The sequence below is a fragment of the Myotis myotis genome, unplaced genomic scaffold (assembly GCF_014108235.1).
Source record: "Myotis myotis isolate mMyoMyo1 unplaced genomic scaffold, mMyoMyo1.p scaffold_m19_p_8, whole genome shotgun sequence".
NCBI classification, from domain to species: domain Eukaryota; kingdom Metazoa; phylum Chordata; class Mammalia; order Chiroptera; family Vespertilionidae; genus Myotis; species Myotis myotis.
Genome location: NW_023416390.1, coordinates 68,397,448 through 68,421,960, shown reverse-complemented (window position 1 = coordinate 68,421,960; position 24,513 = coordinate 68,397,448). Strand labels below are relative to the sequence as shown.

Genomic DNA, 24,513 nt, shown 5'->3' with positions numbered 1-24,513 from the left:
TGTGAAGATTAGATAATGGTTGTAAAGCCCTTGTACAAAGGTAAAAGCATTATCATTAAGAAGGAGATTAGTCAACAAATAAAAAAGACAATATTGGAAGGACCTCCCAAAGAGCATTGCCTAAACATTTTCGAATCAGTATCAGCCCTTTTCAGTCTCATCCATTCTGAGTTTGGTTTAGTTATACAGAAAAGTTAGATGTGAATCTTTGACCTTTCTATTTGTTTATAAGGTTAAAAAATGGTTTGATAGCAAACATTTGCATTAATAAAACCGAGAGTGGGCTTTGAATCTGAAACAGGTTTTATTTGAAAAAGGAGGCGAAGGCTTAGGTCTCCAGGAACATATGGGCCGCTGAGGAATATTTGCATGTATTTGATCTGCAAGCATGCTTCGGTGATTTTCACAGTATACCTTGGAGTTTAAGTCGTAGCTCCGCAGCCTAATTCACTCTCCCCAGCTTGATTATGGCACACAGCGACAACTTCATTTTTAGCATTAAAAAAAAATCCTCTTCACTTAATTCAGACAGTGACCTGCAGGCCTCATTCTGACTGAAGGAGCCATTCAGAATACTTGCAGACAAAAGCAGGGCTTTTTCCTAGCAACCAGATCAAAGCCAAATCTCCCAGAATAGCTCCCGCCCAGGTTTCCTTTGGCGCATAGGTTCACAGGGATTCTAAGGCCTGTGGTATCCAGTTCAAACTACTCTTTCAAACTGAAATGGCAAGGAAAACGGAGGAATTTTTGCAGTCTGAAAACTGGTGAGCGTTGCAGGAGCACTTAATCTTGGGAGAACACGGTGGTCATTTGGAGCATCCCTAACTTTATTATCGCCTGCATCTGCGTGTCCATTCTGTTGGACTCCCACAGAATGAGGTCTCTGTTTCCTCTCTGCCAGTACCTAATATCAGCTATGCCCAGGAGCCGGCTGATGAAGACTTCCTGTTTGTTTTGAGTCACTGTGAGAGTGATAAATATACTTCAGCTTTCTGCTTCGAGAGGAAAGAAACCAGCTGCCCTGAACTAAAGAAAAAAAAAATGCAGAAATTCCACTGAATGGCCCTGTTATCATAGAGTTTCAAGGGCAGCATCAAAATGAAAACTATAAGCCAGGGCAAAGTAAATAATTTCCATATTAAAGCATCTTGCTGCATGCACAGGCCTGAGTTGTTTGTCTTTAATCATTTAGGCGAACCATGCATTTTTCACTCTTCTAAGGCTAACTCGGCAATGTTTAGAAATTTAAAAAAAAAATGTGAACTTAAACGGACAGAGTAATGGTGAGCTATATAAATAAACAATTACAGTTGTGGTTTTTTGATCTGACCACAAGCTTCTAATGCCACTTTTGCCGGCACATATGATGCTTCTGGAAAAACAGTCCTGTTTACCCTGTCAGTGGCATCCAATGTTGCATTGAGTCATTTACATATGCGATTACTTGGATATAGAGTAGCCCGAGAACAAAAGGATACCATACAATTATTTAAAACAAGAACAACAGGAAGTCCTTGATAGCTTAAATAGTGCGTCTTAAATAAAGCTATGGAGTTTTGTGTTTCATCTCATTTTGTCCTTTTATTTTGAACAGGTTTTGAATTTGTGTGGAATTTCCATCTTAACTTCGACCTGGAGAACAGTGAATTTAGGAAGCCTGTTGATCTGAATGTCTTGATCACTGCATTCTGGCTCCCTGGCTCCTGTCTTTTCTTTTTTTTTCTAAGTTGAGTGTAGGCTTAACTTCCAGAAGTCATAAGTTGAAAAAGATGGCAACAATGTGATTGTGCTTGGAGTGGGTATGAATTACTTATTTCCTCCCAATACCTATAGTCTTTTAAAGCAATTTATAATAGTAGCAGGAGAAGAATTTATTAATAATCTCCAGTAGAATTTTTGTTCAAATAAAGGAAATGTCTAATAAACAAGTTCAAAATAGTTATCAACAACATTTTTAATTTGTCAAATTATTGATGCAGATATGGAGACAGGATGCTGTGTGTTGGCCTTCTGACAACGTACCTGGTCATATTTATAAACGGAGACAAGTACACATGAATTGTTGTGTATAAAGGTTACCCAACATCTTGGAGTCAACGACTGGAACATGGTGAATTCCTGGGTGGGAATTACAGTGCTAAAGGCTTGATGGAGACTGGGTCCTTCTGTTGAAAAGCTCACATTAAACATTCGTGTGACATTGGCAACTTTTAAGGAGGCCATGCATTTAGAAATGTTCAGCACATTAGTTAAAACAAAGCCAAATATAGGAAATTTGTTTTACTTCATAGATATGTTGTGATGTGTGTCTTTTTTATATTCTAACTTTGCTGACATAAGGAAGAGGAGAAAAAACGCATTTTTAAACATGATTGAGGATGGAAGGGTCAAACGTCTAAATAGCATATTTTCTGTCATAATGTATGACCTTAGAAAAAATAGAGTCAGAGAATGGATGGTAATAGGAGAGGAAAACAAGAGTGAAGCCAGCATTTTCAGGGTAGGAAAGAAAGATATAAAATAAACTTATGAGATGAACGTTATTTGCTAAGATAAGTATACCCGGCGACAATTTTAGGGGGTATATTGGCCTCTGTACATTAAAAAATGAGGTTAAATTTGATAGAAATACACGAGATGAGGGTTTAGGTGAGGTTTTTTTGTAAAAACCTATCATTTAAAATAAATTGCAACGCAATTGGGTGGGACCTATCACTTACCAAATATAAAAAGGCGTGAAAAAACCGCCCATTACCTTTTCAGTGCTATTGAATGTTAAATATTTAGTGTTGAAGTGAAACTATTATGGTAACATTCTACACATATAAAGCCACTATTCTTCTTAGCAATAGTCTTTGCTTAATAGGTTCAAAACTGGCTGTGGTTGGGATGGCACACTTGTGAGCTAGCCTTAGGAATGATGGATCTGTAGAAATGTCACCCATTAATTACCAACATCCATTTCTTTTCTTTCTTTCTTTTTCTTTTTTCTTTTTGGCTAATCCTTACCCGAGGATATTTTTCCATTGGCCTTTAGGGAGAGTGGAAGAGAGAGGGAAAGACAGACAGAAACATCAATGTGAGAGAAACACATCGACTGGCTGCCCCCTGCACTTGCCCCAACCAGGGCCCAGGCCAGGGTGGAGCCTACAACCGAGGTATGTGCCCTTGACCGGTATTGAACCCAGGACCCTTTGATTCACAGGTTGATGCTCTATCCACTGAGCCAAACTGGCTAGGGCCCAACAGCCATTTCTCATGATTGAATAAGAACACAGGAATCACAGCCTAGATTTGCATATTACACTACAATTTACACAATGTGTTTCCTTGCAACATTTCCCATGATCCTTACTTGTCTCTGGTTCTGGTTGTCAATGGGAGCAGGAACCGTTTGCTGTCTGTCCTGTGCCAGTGGTGGTGACTCCAGCAACGACGCTCCTTTGTGGGGCAGAAATATTCCTCACGCTGCCTGACGACCTGTCAGGAGTATCTTCTTGTAAAGCAGATGCTGCAAACCAGTATTTTCATGTATACTAACTGGTAGCAAAGTGAAATGCAAGTGCGTGCCATAGCAATTCATTCCCTGTTTCCCTGAACTTAATCATGACACTGCATTCCTGACCCCAGGAGTTTTAGATAATTCTATTGAAGAAGGTGAAGAATAGGCAGGGGGAAAAAGTACTATGGGGTTTTTAGAATCAGTTATTGTCCGAGTGAAAGGTTTGAAAAAGAATGCATTTATTAGAAGTATTGGGGGTCAGGAGGGGGGATGTTTTTCACACCTGTTTTCACACCTCTGAGGTGATAAGTCCAGCCCTTACCAAGTAGAATGGCAAGTTTCACACTGAACCCACCCAAGTATATTCCTACAGTCTCCGAACTCATTTATTCTACGAGAAAGGCAATGAGAACTCTCGCACCAACCCGTGGCTGAGAGAGGTCTCTGCCATCTTTGCCCTCCCATCTTCCAGATGTGGATGCCATCTTCGGCATCTCATATATGAATCTCCAGGGCGATGTACTAGGTCTCTCATGACATTGGTTCTAGATCTACAATCTTCTTTGTCTTCTTTTTTTGAATTGATTTTAGAGAGGGAGGAAGGAAGGGAGAGGGAAAACATTGATGTGGGAGAGACACATCCATCGATTGTCTCCCACACACAGCCTGACCGAAAGTGAACCTGTAACCTCGGTAAGTGCCCTGACTGGGAATCAAACCTGTGACCCATGGGGGAAAATGCTCCAACCCACTGAGCCACAACTAGCCAGGGCTCTCCTATTCTTAATCTTGATACTCTGTGAAGTAGGCATCCGAGCTGGCCATTTTACCAACACACAGTTTCTATGTCTTAGATGTTATGTCTATCCTACCTTAGTCACTCACGGACATAGATATAATTTATTTCCCATCATCTCTCATCTCTCAGAATGGCCTATCTGATTACAGTTTAGCATCCCATAATATTATAACTGGCATAACCTCAGAGATGACATAGGGCAATGCCTAACAACCAACTGACAGAACTCTTGATTTACAAACCCCAAACCTGATCTTCACCATTTTTCTTCAGCTCAGTAAATGCCAACTTCATCTATGTAGGAGTTGGAAATGACTTATCCTTGATTCCTTATTACCTTTACCACCCTATGTCTAATCCATCAGTAAAAGTTATTTATTTGCTATCCTGAATATATTCTTTCCCAAAAGCCACCACCACCTCTTGCCTTGATATGCTAAGAGCCTGTAAGTTGTCCCCTTGCTACATATTCTCTCACACTTCCCTGTGTTATTGTCTACATGTTTTTTTCTGAGATTTTATTGATTTACTTCCTTTGAGATTTTCTGGCTCTGCTACTTACTACTGGGATGTGGAAGTTCCAGGAGAGTGCAGGGTATAGAGTACACTGTAGCACATATAATTGTTCCTACAACATTGCAGGCTCTCTCAATGAATATTTGTTGAATAAATTAATCTCCTCCTACACAGACTGGAAATATGAGTCACAGTGAAGTTAAGTGAATTTCTTAGGCTCACAAAATTAGTTAGTAAATCTACCACTACAAGTTAGGTCTCTTGAATCTCAGTCTAAATCATTTGTTGTTGTACCACATATGGTTAGTATTGTTACTACCATGTGAAACTGTATTATATTGACTTAAGGAGTCCAGTACTCATAGGCCCTGGCTTATACTGTGAGGCTGACTGGGAAGTGAGTGAAACTAAATAGAAGATCAGTAACTAAGTGGGTGGCTAATGTCCAACACAGACCTGTTGTGCCAAATTCTACTCTTCAACAAAGTTATAGCTTCCATCCGGTGCAGGTAATTAGCCTGAAAAACTCCTGCACACTTGAACCTTCTGATGATCATTCAATACCACTTGGGTTGTGATGTCACCTTCTAATATAGAAGCATTTAATTTTCATGCTTGTCTCTGAGAAGTAAGTACAGTTCCACCTTCCAAGGCATATTTTTCCTTCTTTTCTTATGTTTTAATTCAAGTTTTCTAGCTTCTTCTGAGACCCTGTTTATTCAAACAACTGCAGCTCTTTCTTACTCCCCTAGCTTTTTCCTCTTCACTGCCTTCATTTGCATGCTTGACCTTTAGAGTGTGTAGACCTCCGATTGAACAAGGCCACCTCATTGACTAGCTGTTTGACAATGGACAAATTACTTACTTTCTCTGAACCTTGATTTTCTCACCCATAAAATGGGGATAAGGAAGGACAATTGTGCCAATTAAATTAAAAAAAGAAAAACATATGTAAAGAACTCCCTGACACAGAGTATGCACTAAATGGTAGCTATAAATATTATAATCAGATTTCCTTTAACTAAGAAACATTAACATAAATGCAAACATCACCCAAAATTTTCTCAGCTCCCCTATCCCTAAATAACCCTCATTTGCTCATCATTTATATTCATGGGCAAAATTCTTAAAAAATATGCTCTATATTTATTGCCTTCCTTTTCTCATAATACTGTTGTATCTGAACAGACTGGGAAGCGTGTGCTTTCTAGTGTCAAATGTTACACTCTTGATTTTTTCTATGCAAACCATGGTTATTATTAGAGTTGTTCTATTTCTCACGTATCTGTGTTCTTTCATCGCACCACGAGTGCCAGTCCTTCAGGAGAATGAGCCAATCAGCCAAAGTTCACAAAACTAGCTATAGCCCCAGAGAACTGGGATTACCTCCCAAATGTCCCATAGTCTCTCATATCATGGGAAGAGCTTATGGAGGTGAGGTGAGGCATTGGGTAAACTTACTGGGAGGGGGGTTAGTAGACAGAGTTCTAGTCGATGTCAACATCGTTTAGATTAAAGGGGGATGTGCAATTATTTGAGGGAGACTGAAATAGAAATTCAGACAGAGCTTAATTACGAAAAAAGGAAATATAACTCATGAAGAGATACTTCCCAGGGTGACATGCCAATTTATAAAGGTAAGGATGCTACTGGAAGGTGAATCTGAAGGAGGGACTTCATAGGAGGTTAGTGGACAGTAGTGACCCGGCACCATAGCAAAACAACTGTTAGAAAAAGTGAGAAGTAAGATTTCCCCTCATCGCTGCGCGGAAACCTGGTCATAGATTGGGTAGATCTCTCCATGGAAAGAGACTTCATCCAAGGACCCTGAGCAACACTGGGCAGCTGGCTCAGTGGGGTGGGAGGCAGCAATGACTTACTAGGTTTGCTTAGTTTCTTTTCATTAAGAGAGCATAGCAACCATTCTTCTTGCAAGGGTGTTTTCCAGGCATGTGCTGGCGGGCGGGGAGGGGCTCAAACCAAAGATATAAAAAGTTTCTAGAAATTCACTTGGGCTCTCAGTGCCACAGGTGTCTCTGGATAAAAGGAAGCTACCCAAAAAATTGAACTCGAGCAGCATCATAGGCTGTGCTCCAGTCTACTGCTCTACCCCCAAATGCTTCATAGTTGCCTTGGCCAAGCACAAACCATCAGCCCCATGTTTACGCAAATCATACTTAGTGAATGACATGCCTACCACATCTTTTCTTCTAACAACTAAAATTGTTTTGACATAGAGTTTCAGTTGTTTTATTTTAGTTGGAATAATACCAAAAGCCAGTTCTTGAAGATGAAACCGTGTCAATGTTAAGCAGGCAAAGGTATATCCTGGCCTCACGTGAAGCACCATGGACATTTTGAGGTCCCTGAGGTGCCTTGTTATGTGGTAGTTTCACTTGCAAGTAGGATGAGTTTGCTTGAATAGAGAATCTATCTCCTTTTATTGTTTTGTATTATGTTTATCATTCTCTTATCTTCACTATGTGCCAAACAGTTTTCCGTGGAATGATTTAGTCTAATAATTAAAAGAAGGCAATATTCTTTTGGTAGATGACTGTTTTGTCTGCATTATAACATATAATTTGCTTTTTTTCTTTGTACTATTGTTCCAGAAGAGATTCATCTTTAATTAGTTTGAGGTGTACTGTGGCATACCTTGGTCTCCAAGTAAAAGATTTTCCTTTTTCAAAATCAGATGAATTCTGAGTTGACAAGGTAAAAAAATCTGTGGTAAGATTAAAAACGCTAAGATTTTCCATTAAGAAGTTGCTTCTAGGTTGCTACAATTTAGCACTTCATCTACTGAACACCTATTAAAGAAATGCTTGTTTGCATTATGTTAGATGTAAATTAGGTGACTCACTTTCTCCATCTCTTTCTCTATATTTATTTTTAATTCTATTCTAAAGCAGGAACTAGAACCAAATGAAATTAAAGCCTCCTTTTGGTTTGATTGGTCTAATATTCTTCGATGAGCAGAGTATGACTCACAGCCTGTCCCCTTTTTATTAATAATTAAATTGAGACATTGAAAGATTATATAAACTTATAGTAGCAGATTAAATATCAAGACTGTAGTCCACTGAACAGCACTGCTATGTTTAAAACAGGTATTTCCAATATTTTCCTCAGATAATTTTAATATTTGACATTATAGGATGGATATAGAAAAGTACAGTAATTAAAAACAAACATCATATTTTATTTTAGTTTTATTGGAAAGGGGTTTTCACTTTGGATGGAAAAGAAGGTAAGATCCATAACGTGCCTGTAACATTTATTTTTTGCATTTGCTGCATTGACAAATACTTTGTTATAAGTGGTGACCAGTTCTTCTTTATTTTAGAAAATGTTTTTGTTTCTCTCTTAACCAAAGTAAAATTCATGTTTGTTATAGAAAATTTAGTAGGTAACAATATATGAAATGAAAAATTTAGAAAACACCCACAATTATATAATCATAACTATTGTTAATATTTTGGTTCACTTAATTACAAATATTTCATCTGTGCATGTTATGTTATATGCACATTTTAAAAATATAAATCCTACTGTAATTTATAAAATCTCTTTTTATGCAAGATCATATATTGAATTTATTTTAGTATCATTAAATATTCTTTCATACCACTCTTTACCTTGGCTGCATCATGATTTATTTAGTTAAATCCCTATTGTTGAGCATTTAGTTTGTTTCCAATCTTTTCAAGATTTTAAACATGCTTGGCAGAAATGTTTCATGTAGTCAAATATTTGTCTATACTCTTGATTATTCTTGTAAGACATATCTCTAGAAGTGGAACTGCTTTTAGTTCACATTAGTAGCCTTTTCTTCAGAAAGGTTACACTAATTCACATGTGAATTAGATTGTAGCTAATTACTTTAAAACCTCATAGCTATTCCTCTTGTGGCAACCAAACATACCGACTTGTGTGGTGTGGCAAGTTGGTAATTCAAGGGTCAGAAATAAATGGCTAAATTCTGCAATGCCGTGATTATTTGAGGCATATTAATTTGGCACAATTCTTTTAGCTGTCTGCTTTGGCTGGTGTTATCTGGATCCATCAGATGTTTTACTATTCTTCTGCAAGAAGCCTCAAATAAATTGAAAAAGGGAGCCTGTCAGTTGCAGTCTAACATGGTATATTAACACTCAATCCAAATCCAGGCAAATGTCATCCATTAATCACAGGCCAATATAACAAGCAAGAATTGTGATATTAACCAGGAAAAGGTTCAAGGATAACTCTGAAGCAGAGCATCTGACCTATTCACCCAGGAGGCTATCACACAAATTAACGTGCTCAACATTAGCACTGGCAATGCTCCCAAGGCTCGTCCAGGCTTGCTGCTCAGGGGACATGGGCAGGAAGAAGACCCAGACATAATTTCATCTTTCAATCTTGACATTTCTTTCCAAGCTTTGAAAATTTCCTCTGCAAATTTTACTAGACGGAGGGTGGCAGAGATCATGTATCATTCACATTTTCAGATTCCAAATTGTGAAATAAACAAAAATGGGTATTAATGTTTTCATCCGTGTCTATGAACCTCTCCATAAGGCACGCAGTCTATCTGTGAGTCATGCAGCAGAGAAGAAAAATGAAAATATCAAACCTTCCCCCACTTCCACCCCTAAAAATGTTTCTAGCCTCAAAAAGGAACTTAGTTCTCGGCAATTTTAGCCTAAAAATGCTTCTTCAGCTTTTCTTAGACTGGCCACCTCAAAATGCAAGTGAAGACAAAACTGGCCCATAAGATTAATTTTTGGTAATTGAATTTACATCTTGAAAACTAAGCTGTTTCACTTCCTCATGAAAAAAACCAAATTTCTTAAAGATAGGTTTCCATTCCATGTTTGTAACCCATAAAGTGCCGAGTCTTTTATGTGTATTTTGTGGAATGAAGGAGAATGTCCTGTCTTCACAAAAGGAAGATGTTGTTATTACTGGCAATGCCTTGTGGTGGCGAGAACACCTAGATATGCCGGCTCGGAGCCCCAGCTTCTCCTCCCTGCTGTTCCAGTACAAGCCGTGCCACCTCTGCCAAGTTAATAAATCTCTGTGAACTTTAGTGTTCATGGTTATAAAATGATGATACGAATTAATGTTTCTCCTTAGAGAACAGGTTGTTTGATGATTAGTACATTTCAAGTGATAAGTATTATTAATATTATTATTATTTTGTTCAATGTCTTACTGTTTTCCTTATCAAAATTCTTATTTCCCAGTGTTGGGGTTGGAATGGTAACCTAAGTCAACCCTCTTTGTATCTAGTGTTTTATTTTCTTAAATTTTGTAAATTTTCATTTTCTTAAATTTTATTTTTTTAAAATTTGAAATGATATATATTTTTTACTTCATTTAATTATTATTTTTTCTCTCTTCCCTTTCCTTCTTTTTTAAATTGAAGGATAACAAACTTGCAGAAAAATGCCCAAGTCCTAGGTGGAGAGGCCCATATAAACATCATCTTCATCCAGGGGTCATACATACCCTTTCTAACCTGCTACCTATATTTCCTGCCCCACGAGGACCAGAAGCCTACCTTCCAGCACTATTCCTCCGTTTCCCGTGATGCTATGCCAAAGTGCAGTGGCATCAGGGCACCTACTAAGCTGTGTGACACAGCAAACTGCTTAAACTCTTGCTGGCTTCAATTCTCATCTTTGCAAAACAGGAGGTTGAACTTTTAAGAATTTTTTTTCCATCTCAACATTTAACGATTCTTCTAAAGGACACTCTGTTTATCTAGGTTAGTATTATTTTTGTACAACATCTTCTGTGGTTTGTTAGTTCAGGTGGAGATTCACTGAAGCCTGTTCTAAATGAAAGGTGTCCAGTTAACCCTCTACTCTACCCCAGAGACAAACACCCCTGTGACCTCACCAGCCACATAAACATGGTCCCAGAGGAGTAGATGCCAGAGGACTGATGAGCTGAGGAACTAAGGGAGCGCCCCTCTCCTCTGCTTGGTGCGTTGGGCAACATCTCATCACACAGAGTGCAAAATTCTCTATAACTTGATTGTTTTAGATCCCTCACTCAGTTGTAGGAAGAATATGAACTGCCACTTAGCAATTAAAATACTGTCTGGGTAGCAACAGCGACTACTTCAATGCTAGGATTGAAATATCCTGTCTGCCTTAGTGATCTATCTAGAAGGAACCTGCAGGTCTACGACTTCTGTCCTCAGAAACTGAGAGTGAGGAAGAACAGATTAGGATAACTTCCTCCAAAAGTCAACAGAGGAAGCATTGCCACCTTCCTCCACAGTCTTGCAACACGTGCTCGGCCATGGGTTGAGTTTTCTGTAGTTCTAAGGGTCCCCAAGCATGAGCCGTTTGTTTAGACACTTTTATTTTATGATCTTTCTTGAATGATTCCTTCAAAGGGAAAGACTCAGTTTGACAGCCACCAAACAAATGAGTGAATCAGAACCTACTTTTCAATCGACCCAGAAACCCAAGTACTCTGCCCCTGATGTTAAGTGTACAAATTTTCAGCACTCAAGGGACATATTACCCCAGTACTTCTGGTACCCGTCCTCACTCAGGACACAGGCCTTTACCTGGGACCCAAAGTAATTTCTTTCCCAAGATGCTCATGTGGTGAGGTAAGAACTCAAATTCCTTTTCCTTGAGAAATACTGGGTAGAAATGCATGGCCCAAAGGAACAATGAGAACTTAATTGCTCCCAATCAGGGTGCCTCCAAGCATATTTGCCATTTATGGCCACGGCTGCCCAGGATAGGGGCCCTGGTGAGCCACAGATTCACAATATATGTTGTGCCACATCTTGATCCAACTTTAGGAAAAGTAGGAGGCACATTTCCTCCTCTGGACTGTTTTGGAAAGGGACTTTTAGCTCCTCCTGCAGGGGAAACCCATATTCAACAGGAGCCCAGCATTGTCCCCTCTGCAGCCTTGTTAGTTGAGGAGAATGCTTTCTGCTTACTTTTGTCAAAGTTGCTTAAATACAATTACACTCCCAACCGGCATTTCCCCCAGCTCCTCCAGTGTCAAACAAGAAACCCAACCCCCAAATCTAAACACCAGACAAGTAGCTTGAAAAATGAAAATAAATTTTCAAATCCAAAAGCCGTGTGCTTCTGTGATTGAAAATCTTTTTCTTAGCGAGTGGGAGTCGCTTTCATCATTGCTGGTCATATGTTTTTGTTTTTCCTTTCTGGTGGAGAAGTTTTCTAGGGTATTTTTCAAACTTTCCAGCTTAGCAAAGCGTTGGCTAAAATTGAAAAGAGAACTAGGCGTTGGGTTGGAGGCAGCATTAGGTTTGTTCTTGTGGGGGAGCAGGTTGCTGACACAGCGAAAATAAGACAAAACATTTGAAACTTCTGGCTTTGTACTTCTCAAATGCCTCTTTTAGAAATCGCTTAAGTCGTTATTAACATCCACCACCCACCTTCCCTTTTCGGTCCTGACATTGGGTAATAATAGATAATGTTGACATATGTTCCCTGCTGGTCCGAAATACTATACTTCTGTGAAAGGTAACATTTTCAAGCTATGACAAAATGTATTTTACTTGGACAGAGCATTAGTTATTGGACTAATCTCCGAATGTGGGCTGTGGGGTAAAAGTTTTAACATTTCAGTTGTGGGAGAAAGTTTGTTGGGAGAGTAAAAGCATCAGTATGGGGTGCGTTTAGCTTTCACCATTTCTAGAGGCATTGGCTTCGTGTCAAACTCTTATGTCCTTAGGAATGTGAAGGAAACATTCCCAGTATGTATGAAGAACAGCTGTCCATGGACACAGCAACTTTTAAAAATGATTATACCCAACTTTACTGCAGTATGGATTATGGAATCAAAAAATATTTTTCACTGTGTACCCAAGAATTCTGTTTTATGGGCCAGTTTTAAAGCTTTTAACTGCATGAGACATATGCCGCAGTTCTGTTGTTTGTTCTCCATGTGATGTATTCTGAAATATGTTGAGAGAGAGAGAGAGAGAAAGAGAATGAAATTCTTCTGATCAAATGTGGTCCTCAAACCACGTTTGAAACTAATTTAGGGGATGAATAAGGAAATGCCCCAGCTGGCTTCCATGCTACTGAAGTCTGAACAGCCTTTGCAAAACTGGAAAAATTGATTTTGTTTTGAAGGCTCACGCAGACTTTAGTGTTGTGAAAGTTGGACAGAGTTTTTATTGAATCTGGTCCTTTGTGTTTTATGACAGTCTGAATGGGTGTTAAGATTCCACGAATAAGTCTCTTGCCGTTTCTGAAATTCCTGATATAAACATGGGCTCCATCAATTTGTTCTCTGCACAAATGTCTCTCAGAATGTTAACAAACATGGGTGGGCTGGCCTATGGGAGAGCAGTCTGCCTTCCTTGGAAGAGCATATGCATGATTTTTCTTTTGTTTTTCAAAGCTGGGAGGGGGGCATTGAGAACTAGGGACTGATAAGGGGGAGGTGAGGTGTTGTCGTAAAGAATGAGATTTGAAGATAAAGAAGAGTTAGCTCTGGGCTATTGGGGAAGTGTTGTTCGTGGCCTTCAATTGAAAATCTGGCCAAGACACTACATCAAAGGGATTGTGGGTTAGCCCTCAGGCAATGAATTAGTTATCTTGTTCAGTGCTTCAGGTGAGTCACTGGGAAGAACACAGGTAACACTATATTCTAAAAATTTAGCCTTGCTATGTTCTGCATCAGTTTGTGATTTTGAGTGTTCTTGAAATTCAAATATCAAATTGATAATATCCTAAAATTAGGTGGTTTTTTTAAACTAAATACTGTAATTTAAAGCAAGCAAGCAAAAAATTCTCAATTTTCATGACAAAAATTAGATCATGCACTATATCAAGACTGTTGAAGGAGAACTGCGATAGTATTTCAGGAAAAGTTAGGTTCCTCAATTAATGGTACTGAAAAATTGCAAATTGTATAATTACTGAAAACTTGTATATTATACTGGTACAATTGGAAATTCTCTAATGTACAACTATCATTGTAACTATCATTCTGAACCTAGTATTGGATTTTCATGTTGAAGCACAAGTGGGCTAAATCTTATTTTTCAGGTATTTAATGTCCAAATTGGAGCTGTCATGGCTTCTTTTTTTGAATCAATGAGAATTTGTTACGTGGTTAACCTGCCAAACAGCATCCAGCTCTCTCCTTAGTTTATTCATAGTTGCTCTTCTAGGGTGATTAACTGGTATATGGAGCCATTCCCTAGCTGTATTCTCCCCTACAAATGGTCCTTCATGGAGAGTTGGTGAAGAATCTGAGTAGCCATTTTGGTTGAATTTACATTCACGATGAAATCAACGAGCTAACAGGGATGCTTCAAGGGAGACTTTAATACTCTCTGTTATTGGCATTATACCGTTGGCCAGTTCCTTCATGTGCTTCTCTTTGTGGGCCAAATTCTGCCCTCTGTTTCTTACTTGAGATTCCCACTGAAGTAGTAATTACCAAGTAGAAGAACACTAAAATGTTCGGCCAAATTCTGTTCTAAGTTGCTATCATGTAACTCCCAATGAAGTTAATTATGATTTAGTAAGAACTAGTGCTGCAGTGTCTTAAGGGCTTTGGAACTCTGATCTGCCATCCAAGACACCAGGCCGCCAGTCTGCCTTTAAATATCTCATTTTAAGAGGCAAATCGACTCCGGTGAAGGTAAGAAATGGCTATGCCAGTAACTACATATGTAATGGGGTTTAAAGAGTAGAATTTAACATCTTTGAGCTTCAAGACGTTTCATCTTTTTGCAGTTTCCCTTTTTAGGGGAGAGTCTTTTTTTTTTTTTTTTTTTTTTTTTTTATAGAAACTTTAATTCTATCTTGCATTAGAGTCCATTGGTATGAGTTACCTCCTGTCCCATTCTCTCAGCATCTCTTAGCTATAATGATATGTAATTTTTATTTCCATTAATTGTAAAACATTTGCTTAAGTCATCACTGCTTAGCTATTATTTCCTGGAGCTAAACCATTCTCTTCCTTAAATACAGATGTTTATATTATGCATAATATAATTTCTGTCATAAGAATTCATTGTAACTTTTCAAAATACTTTGGCTCTCATTTAGCATATGTCTCAGTTTAGCCTTTTATTATTTTTTAATGGAAAAAAAGGGGCCTCATGACTTACTGAATTTGTAGGCTTTCGTCATTTTGCAAGTAGGGTAGAAGGGGCATGCCTTTGCCCTTGGGTTGGTGTGAGCAGAACACACTGCTTTGGGGACCATTTACTGGATAGTCTCAGGTTAAGATTCCTCTGAACATTGACATGTAGAGGTGTCCAGCTTCTGGGATCCTTTGGCTTGTATCAGAGACCCTGGTGGCCCAGAGCGTATGTATTAGAAAACAGGCAGGTCAGGGAAGATGGTGAATAGTGTCTAGTTATGTATCCTGTGGGAGCTTGAAGATGAGACTGGATTCATGTTAAAAAACCTTTCTAGGTTAGAGCCATGGAATAATTAGCTCATCCTTACAGTAAACTGGGCTTCACAAAGACTGATTTTAGTTGCCTTCAGAGTTGCCCAAGTTAAAAGCTGCCTTTCTATATATTGCTAACAAAGATACCAGGGCAAAAGGGGCATTGAGAATTCACTTTCAGAATTAGAAGCATAGAATATTAGCGTTAGAAGGAACTTCCTTCCTTGCTCCCTCTTTCTTCGTTCTCTTTCTTCTTTCCTTCCATCCTCCCTTATACCCAAATTTTCCTCCTGTATATAAGCATTGATTGAACTCCTAGTATTTGACAGGCACACTGACAACTGGGTATAAACAAGGAAAGCCGCAAATTCATGTTCAGTAGGAATTCGCATTCTAGTTGGGATGCGGTTCAAGAAAAAATAACAATTATAGGGGGTATCTTCCTTATGTGAATACTTAGTGAGGAGGGATGCTCAGTGTGTGCCATGGAAAAGATTATGTTGTATGTACTCTTTTGTAATTAAACATAAACATAATGTTTAACATTAAAATCAGTACAATGAAGACCAGCAAATTTTTGACTTTGTCTGGGATAACTATTTTATTGCTTTAAGCAAATCAAAAGATTTCAGACTAATATTTTTTTTCCCTCAGCTTGTTGGTGCCCCTCCTATTTGGTGCCATTAGAACATGATGGGCCTATTGGGTCATCTAGCAATGGGCACTCTTGACCCAGGTTGGATTTTTAAGGAAGACTTACAAGGGTAGGCAATTCTTGAGTTGAATCTTGAATAACTTGGAGTTATGTAGGTGATGGAATTGGTGAGGTTCTCTGGCTGGGCATAGGATAGAGGGCAGGATTTTGAGTATGATGTGTGTTATGGGCAAGTAAATTCTCCATGAATACGCATGGAGAAAAAAATGGTGCCCATGGTTTGGTGTGGGTGAGCAAAGAGTGGAGATTGGTGGACATCAGGACCTGTATGACATGTTGAAGAGTTTGGATGCCTTCTGAAAGAAATGAGAACACAGTGAAAAGTTCAACAGAGAACAATAGCGTTATGCTTTAGAATGAATGGCATCTACAGTGTTGGTTAAGGTTGGTGGTGGGAGGCCAGGTGGAAGGCTATTGTTACACTCCTGGTAAATAATGGAAGAGCCTAAAAAGATATTTTGATGGTTGAATCACCAGGACATGAAAATTTAAATTCTGGGTATGAGAGTGGCTAAACATCTCAGACTAACATTCATGTTTCTGGCTTTTTTTTTTTTTTTTTTTTTGACTTGGTGGACAGTTATTTTATTAATTAACAATTTAAAATTAGAGTTAGAAACCTATCCAGAAGGGAAAACAATATAGTCCCTTTTCCATGCCTTGGACTTGATGTCCTTCTGAGACATTGAGAAGAGAGCTCTTCTTTGGTCTGGCCTAAGAGAAAGACTCCACACCCAGAGCCATAAAGTTGGGGCTGAAGAAGATTGTGAGGGCTTTGTTTGGATCATGTTAAGTGATTTGGACTTCACTTTTGTTCTCCATTTCATTTATTCATGTTTAATCCAATTTACTCAAGAGTTTACAAATCTCTATTAATACACGTGGTTTGTGTATTAGCTGGTATGACTCTCTATTGATTATGGAATATTCCTTTTCAGCCATGAACCAAGTCCTCTGCTCTCAGGGGTATACAAAGGAACCTGCTGTTTCCCATCACCTATGGTCTGGTAGGTGGCAGGACAGATGGGAATGGGGTCCATATGGAAATTAAATCAGCTGCAAATGATTACCTTCTATTCCAGGGTAGGTCCATCTCTGTGTTCTGTCCACATGCTGTTTCTAGAGAAATACTTTATTGACAGAAGAATAGGAATGTGGGAACAGGCAAACAGACTCATTCTCAGATGAGGGCTGCTTAGCTGGGGTCCATGACCTACCAGAGCCGTTGTAGGGAATGGTTAGGAACATGCTCCTTGGGATCAGCCCAGATTGGAGTCTCAGCTCTAACACTCAGCAGCTGCTAAAAAAGTTCCCTGCAATTAAGTTTCTTTCTAAGTAAATAAGCATGATAATGTCTTCCTCAGAAGGTTGTTGCTAGGACCAACGAGATAGAGTATCATACCGTACTTAACAAAGTGCCTGGTACTTGGCAGCATGCAATAAAACAAAACAACTGTATTAGTTGTATGGATGGGTTTCAGAGAATTTGTGAAGACTGGAAGTTGTATGCATTGTTTTGTGAGAATGTGTGGAAGTACTATTATTTTTGAGGTGGGAGAGAATATATGGCTGTCATTGGAATATCAAAGGAGCCATAACTTTAAAACAACAACAACAACGAAGATTTAAAAAAACCCAAAAAAACAAAACCAAAGTAAAGATTAAAAAAGACTGTCCTTGACAAAATTGTTAAACAGTTACTTTAAAAAAAAAAAAGAATTGATTTTTTAGGGCAGTTTTAGGTTTACAGCAAAATTGAGTGAAAGAACAGAGAGTTCCCATATACTCCTTGACCTCACACACTCAGCCTTCTCCACTATCAACATTCCACTAGAGTGACACATTTGTTACAACCAATGAACCTACATTGACACATCATTATCACCCCAAAACCATGGTTTGTCTTAGGGTTCACACTTGGTATTGTGCATTCTGAGTCTGGATAAATGTGCAATGACATGTATCCGCCATGATAGTATCAAACAGAGTAGTTTCACTGCCCTAAAAATCCTATGTGCTCTGCCTACTTATCCTTCCCTCTCCCCTGATCCCTGACAACCACTGATCTTTTTACTGTCCCCATAGTTTTGCCTTTTCTGGAATGTCATATACTTGGAATCACACTGTGTGTAGATTTCCACATTGGCTTCTGTCACTTAGTGAAATTCATATAAGGCTCCTCCTTTCACGGCTTTTCTTTTTGGCTGTGAACAATACTCTATTTACTGGATATACTATAGTTTATTCACCTGCTGAAGGATCTTTTATTTGACATTTATGATATAAGATGCTATAAACATCCTTGTGCAGGTCTTTGTATGGACATAAGTTTTCAACTTATTGGATAAATGGCAAGGAGTGCAATAGCTAGAACAGCCCCCCCCCCCCCCGCCCCCGTCCTCTATAACAACACTTTCCAATCATCCTTTCCCATGTAGACACTCCTGATAGCGTCCAACCTGTTCTGAAAAGTCTCTTCATCCTCTCATTCTTCCATCTTCTCCCACTCACCCAGGCGCCAGAGCCATGCCATTATCCATAGGGCCCATGGTCTCCACCAGCATTTAGTTTTCCTAAAAAGGATTCCACTCTGAATGCTTTTCCTCTTTTATTCTCTACCTAACTCACTTTCCACCCTGGATCCTATGCTCTGTAGTTCCAGATCTTTGTTAGGGAACTGAGAAATAAATTCCTCCTAATGAGTTGCTGGCTGCTATTGTTATTGTACAAAGTATGATATTCACATTTTAATAGGTCAGAATTTTCAAGACTTTTTAAGGGGGAAGGTTGGCCTGGAGATTTAGGCCACCTGGCCTATCAGTAGTGGAGATATTTTTGGGTCTGGAGGCCTGCATGGACTTCGGAGATCCACACTCTGATTGATTGTTTCCTCTGTCTTGAACAAGAAGCACACCTGTGGATTTTCATCCTCCTGCAGCCACTAAGACTTCGTTCAGCCTCAGGAAAGCAACACGTTTACTTTATCTCAGTCATTCTTTCAGCGAAATGGGAATGGCTTTAGACTGGCTGCTTAAAAATTGTTTTCTGGTTGATTCTTTTATTTTCTCTCTTGTTTAAGGCCAGGAAGATAGAAAGTGCTAAGTGTTCTGATTTTAAGTATGAGATTTAAAGCACTGCCGAAACCAGTTTGGCTCGGTGGATAGAGCATCGGCCTGCGGACTGAAAGGTCCCAGGTTCGATTCCGGTCAGGGGCATGTACCTGGGTTGCGGGCACATCCCCAGTGGGAGATGTGCAGGAGGCAGCTGATTGATGTTTCTCTCTCATTGATGTTTCTAACTCTCTATCCCTCTCCCTTCCTCTCTGTAAAAAATCAATAAAATATATTTTAAAAAAATGAAGCACAAAATATCACTGTATAAGGATAGATCAGATTTTTGAAGAAATCCCTTCAGGGAAGTTAAACTTCCATTTTTAAGGTGAAGGTAATATTTATCTTGCCCCATAATGTTTTTTGTTGTTGGTTTTTTTTTTTGTTTTTTTGTTTTTTTTGTTTGTTTTTTGTTTGTTTTTGTTTTTTTTTGTAAAATCTACCTTAAAATAACACAAATGGGCAAATGTTTCTTCCTTACGCACTCTTTAAAGGGAGTGAAAACAGTTGTAACATTACTTTCTGTGTGGCATGTGAAAAGAAAATCCTGGAAACACATGTTTATTTTTTTCAATTCCTGACCACTGTGTTTGGAGAAACTGCCAAGTGTGACTTAAAATGTACAAATACAGTAACTTGCTCTGAATTTTGGGCCCATAGTGTCTTGGGCTGTTTTCTGTAGAAAAGAAATTGTTATGTTAACTTGACTTCTTCTGATCACTTTGTTTCCCTGAAATCAGTTGCATGCAGATTAACAGGACGGATTCCAATGAATGAATGCACTGAACGTAACTGACAATCCTTAATATACAAATACTGAACATGGGACGTTATCAATTCTCCTAAGAAGGACTCTTTATGCTTTTATACGAGCGCCTAAGAACAGACTTTAAAAAAGGACATTGAAAACTTGCCAAACTTTCTTTGTATTTTGAAAGCCCACATCAAGAAAGGGTAGTAAATAGTCATTGAATATAGGAAAAAGGAAACTATTAGCATTGTTTTCTTTTAAAGATAAAAGGCCAGTCCCAAGGAAAAGCTTCATAATCTTTGAAATATGAATATGTTGTTTAATCAGTTTGAAACAAACGTCAAGTTAAAATTTATGTGTCTGTATAAATAGACAAAATATCTCATTACCTGCTAATTAAAAAAAAAAGGGTAACTAGCTGTTTATTGAGGCCATATTTCAGGATAACCATTTTCTACATTACAATCATTTGGCAAGTTGCAGTCAGAGTGAGATAGACAGTAGTTTTGAATTTTCAAAGCTAAAAAAAAATATATATTTTTATATTTGTAGCTCTGAAAAAAATATATAGTCTACATATACCTAATTGAATGTTTTTCTTTTTCAAAATACCAGAGCCAACCTTCAAACTTTTCCTTCTCAGCTCCTCATTTTTATCTCATAGAAACTGGCCTGTTAAATATTAACATTAAAAAAATTCATTTGATTTGCCAACAAACACCACTACTGCAAAAGTTTAAAAAGATACATTCTGCAAAACTTTTATTCAGAAACTAAAAGCAGAGATTTAATAAAGTATTTTCAGCATCTTCTTACTTATACAATTTCAAAAACTTCTTCATGAATTTTTTACCCATTTAAATCAACAGGATTTTCTTTCTTGTTTTTCTTGTGGTATAATTGACATACGATATTATATTAGTTTCAGGTGTACAATATAGTGATCTGGCATTTATATACATTGTGAAATGTTGACTTCAATAAGTTTAATTACCAAGGAGATTTATGTAATACATTAAACCAGTGGTCAGCAAACTGTGGCTCGCGAGCCACATGCAGCTCTTTGACCCCTTGAGTGTGGCTCTTCCACAAAATACCACGTGCGGGTGTGCACGTGCAGTGGGATTGAAACTTCGTGGCCCGTGCGCAGAAGTTGGTATTTTGTGGAAGAGCCACACTCAAGGGGCCCTAGAGCCGCAGTTTGCTGACCACTGCTTTAAACAATAAAGAGTTAAAAAAAATAAGTTGAATTAAAAAAAAAAAAAGTTTAATTACCATCTGTCCCTTTCCAAAGTTAGTACAACATTATTGATTATATTCCCCATGCTGGGCATTACATACCCATGACTTATTTATTTTATAACTGTTTGTACTTAATCCCCTTCACCTTTTTCACTCCCTCAACCCCCCTCACTCTAGCAACCACTACTAATCTGTTCTCTATATCTATGAGTCTGGGTTTTGTTTTGTTCTTTTTATAGATTCCAAATATAGGTAAAATCATGTGATATTTGTCCTTCTCTGCCTACTTATTTCACTTTGCATAATGCCCTCAAGGTTCATTCATGTTGTCCCAAATGGCAAGATTTCATTCTTTTTATAAAGCTGAATAGTATTTTATTGTGTGTGTGTGTGTGTGTGTGTGTGTGTGATATTTTCTTTATCTATTCTCCCATCCATGGATACTCAGATTGTTTCTGTGTCTTGACTATTATAAATAATGCTGCAATGAGTATATAGATGCATATGTTTTTTCCATTTAGTGTCCCCCCCCCCCCCCCCCGCCGCTCCAGATAGATACCCAGTAGTGAAATTGCTAGATGAGATGGTAGCTCTATTGTTAAATTCTCGAGGAACTGTTTTCTATAGTGACTGCGCCAATTTACATTTCCACCAACAGTGCACCAAGGTACTCTTCTCTCCACGTCCTCGCCAATACTTGTTATTTCTTGTGTTTTTGATAATAGCCGTTCTTGTAGGTGTGAGGTGGTACCTCATAGTCCTTTGGAATTGCATTCCCTCATGATTGGTGATGTCGGGCAGCTTTTCAGGTGCCTGTTGGCCATCTGTGTGTCTTCTTTGGCAAAATGTCTATTTAGCTCCTCAGTCCATTTCTTAAATCAAATTGTTTGTTTTACTACTGCACATGTTTGATCAGCACTAGAATATAAACATATTTGTAAAATCTTCTGCGATCCATCAATGGCACAATATGCTGAATTTCTAAAACCTGAGGTGCTGCTGATATATGAGTTTTCTCTTTGTAACAAGAACAAACTTAAAAAAAATTCTATATAGTTTACAAAGAACTCTGATGTGTATCATCTCATTTAATTTTAACCATGGCCCGAATAGCAGGTGTTATCACTCCCTTTTTTATAGATGAAGAAAGAAGATAGAGAAATTAAGGGTGGAGGTAGAGATTTATACCCCCGCCCCAATTCCTGCTGTCCTTAAGAAGCAACAAATAAACAAGCAAACCAGCTCATATTTTAAAATCATCACTTGTGTCTTCTCTTGGAAAAATTCAGAATGAGGTTGTCTGTCTCTTCATTTTATTGGCACCTAATAGTAGAAGGAAGAGGGTTTTGCCTACTTGCTAACCTAAGTCCTATAACACATATCCTTGGTGGGGTTAATAGTTTTAAGTTTTATTCACATGTGTTATTGAACTTTTTAAATGCGTACAGATCACCGAGGTATTTTCTGGAAACACTGGTTCCAATTCAGGAAGCCTAGAGTGGGGCTTGCGTCTGCTTTTCTAAGAAGCTCCCAGGTGCTGGTGCTGCTGGTCCGAGGATCGCACTTTGGGTAGTGAGTCCCAGATGTGTCTTGTCTCCTTTTCACTGTTTTCCCCTTTTGTGCTGCATGGGACAGGACTTTGACTTTCCAGGCCTTCTGCCTGCCGTTAAGTGGATAGTTTAAATCAGGGCTGGTGGTAGCGGAGGTGTGGGGTTGCCACTTTGCCTTGGATAGCAGCAGCAGCAGTTTCCACGCACTTTACCAGGAATAAAGGAAAAGTGTTAGAGCTCCTTTTGCCCTCCTATCCTGTTTTCCACTTGGTCCATGACTGGGAGGGAAAAGAGTTTGGGTTATCATGTCCCGACTAGTGGTACATTGTTCAGGAATCTGTTTTTGCATCCTTGGGATTTCATATTACAGAGGAGACAAGCAAATAGTAAAAAAAGAAATAAAGTCCATGGTATGTGATGTGAGTGTTTGATTTTTTGATTCAGTGATCAGGGAAAGTCTCACTGAGCAAGGGACTGCTGAAGATTAAGATGTTAAGATTGTCAAAGAGACTAGTTTAGTGACTGATGAAAGGTAGGTGTTGCAAAAGGGTCCCTCCCGTTCCCTCTGTACACCTGAAGGCGTGGCCTATGTTTGTCTATTGTGCTCAGGGCAGGGATGAGTGTTTCCCTGTGGATAGGAGCCCATGTGTGCCGTGTCTCCTAAGTTATACCAGGAAGTCCAGTGCAGTTGGAAAATCTTCAGTTGGGACTTTACCAGGTTGCCTGGCATTTTAGCTCCTCTATGACATGAGGGCTTCCCATGAGTCTGTCATAAGTGACTGATGACTATCCTCACTTATTCCACCAAATAATTAAAGGGAAAATGCATGAAGGTATGCTGTTAAGTCAGGAAATGTCTTCTAGTTTCTTTGTTGATGGACATTCTCCTGGGATCCTTAGGTGCTCTAAGATGAGAGAATTAGTTCTACTGATTCATGGATGACTAATTTGCTAGAGAGCATTGCACAGTGCCTGGCACGTGGAATAATTAGTTTTTGAATAAATAAGAGAGTAGATGATTGAATGCTAAATAGGCATCATCTAATGAGTGAGGCATGTAAGCTTCCTCTCTGATCCTGGGCGGGTCCAGCTGAGGACACTGTGTTAGAAAACATGGTGGTGCTGGTGCTGGAAATATGTTTCTGGTTTAAATGAGTGACATGCAGTTATTGTTATGCTCATCACTTGTGAGTATTGGTTTATCAGTATGTATAACCCGGTCTTAAGTGCAGACTCTGTTCTAGTTTCTGCAGGCTGACAGTAAATTAAGCTTGTCACACTTACATGGGAGTTTCACAGAAGTCATCAACTAGTCACCAAGGAACTTTATTCTGAAAACCACTGTATTAGCTATTTGTTTTAGGATTTACTCTTAGCTATTTGAATATGTCTTTCACTTTGTTTTCATTAAAAATGTATTACACTTCTTTCTAGGTCAACATTAAAATAATCTGCAACTTACTGAGCTCCTTTGCCACTCAATGTTTTACAATGGAAGTGCTCTGAATTTTGGATTTGTTTTTCCAGATTTGAGATGGTCAACTAAAAGTCTGTCGACTCCCTCTTTCCTTTCTTCGTATGTAAACCGGCACAGTGTTTTATTCCTACAGAGGAGGCTTTGACCATCAATTAGGTACTTGTTGCAAAGGGCTTTGATAGCTTGTAAGAATGACCTTTTATAAAAACAGGATACATTGTATTTATCCTTAGAGTATTTTCTTGATTCTAATTATAACTCATTTTTTTTTTTTCAACTATAGAAGGAGAACGGAAAAGGGAAAATGTGAGTACAGAAAGTGGCACTGATTTCCATCAGAAAAAAGATTCTACAAAGCTCGGGAGGAAAGTCACGCCACAGCTTAATCTGGTCCTGGGTGGGTCTGGTGTTAAATTTAAATACTGCCTTGAAGTAAGACAGTAG

The 24,513-nt window shown here is 38.6% G+C and overlaps 1 long non-coding RNA gene across 1 annotated transcript; it reads left to right on the top strand.

Annotated features, from left to right (window-relative positions):
- The first annotated feature begins 7,435 nt into the window (after window positions 1-7,435).
- Window positions 7,436-24,513, top strand: LOC118662187. Its single transcript, XR_004969613.1, has 4 exons — window positions 7,436-7,532; window positions 10,231-10,572; window positions 24,027-24,225; window positions 24,353-24,513. It is a non-coding gene; the product is annotated as an uncharacterized LOC118662187 (long non-coding RNA).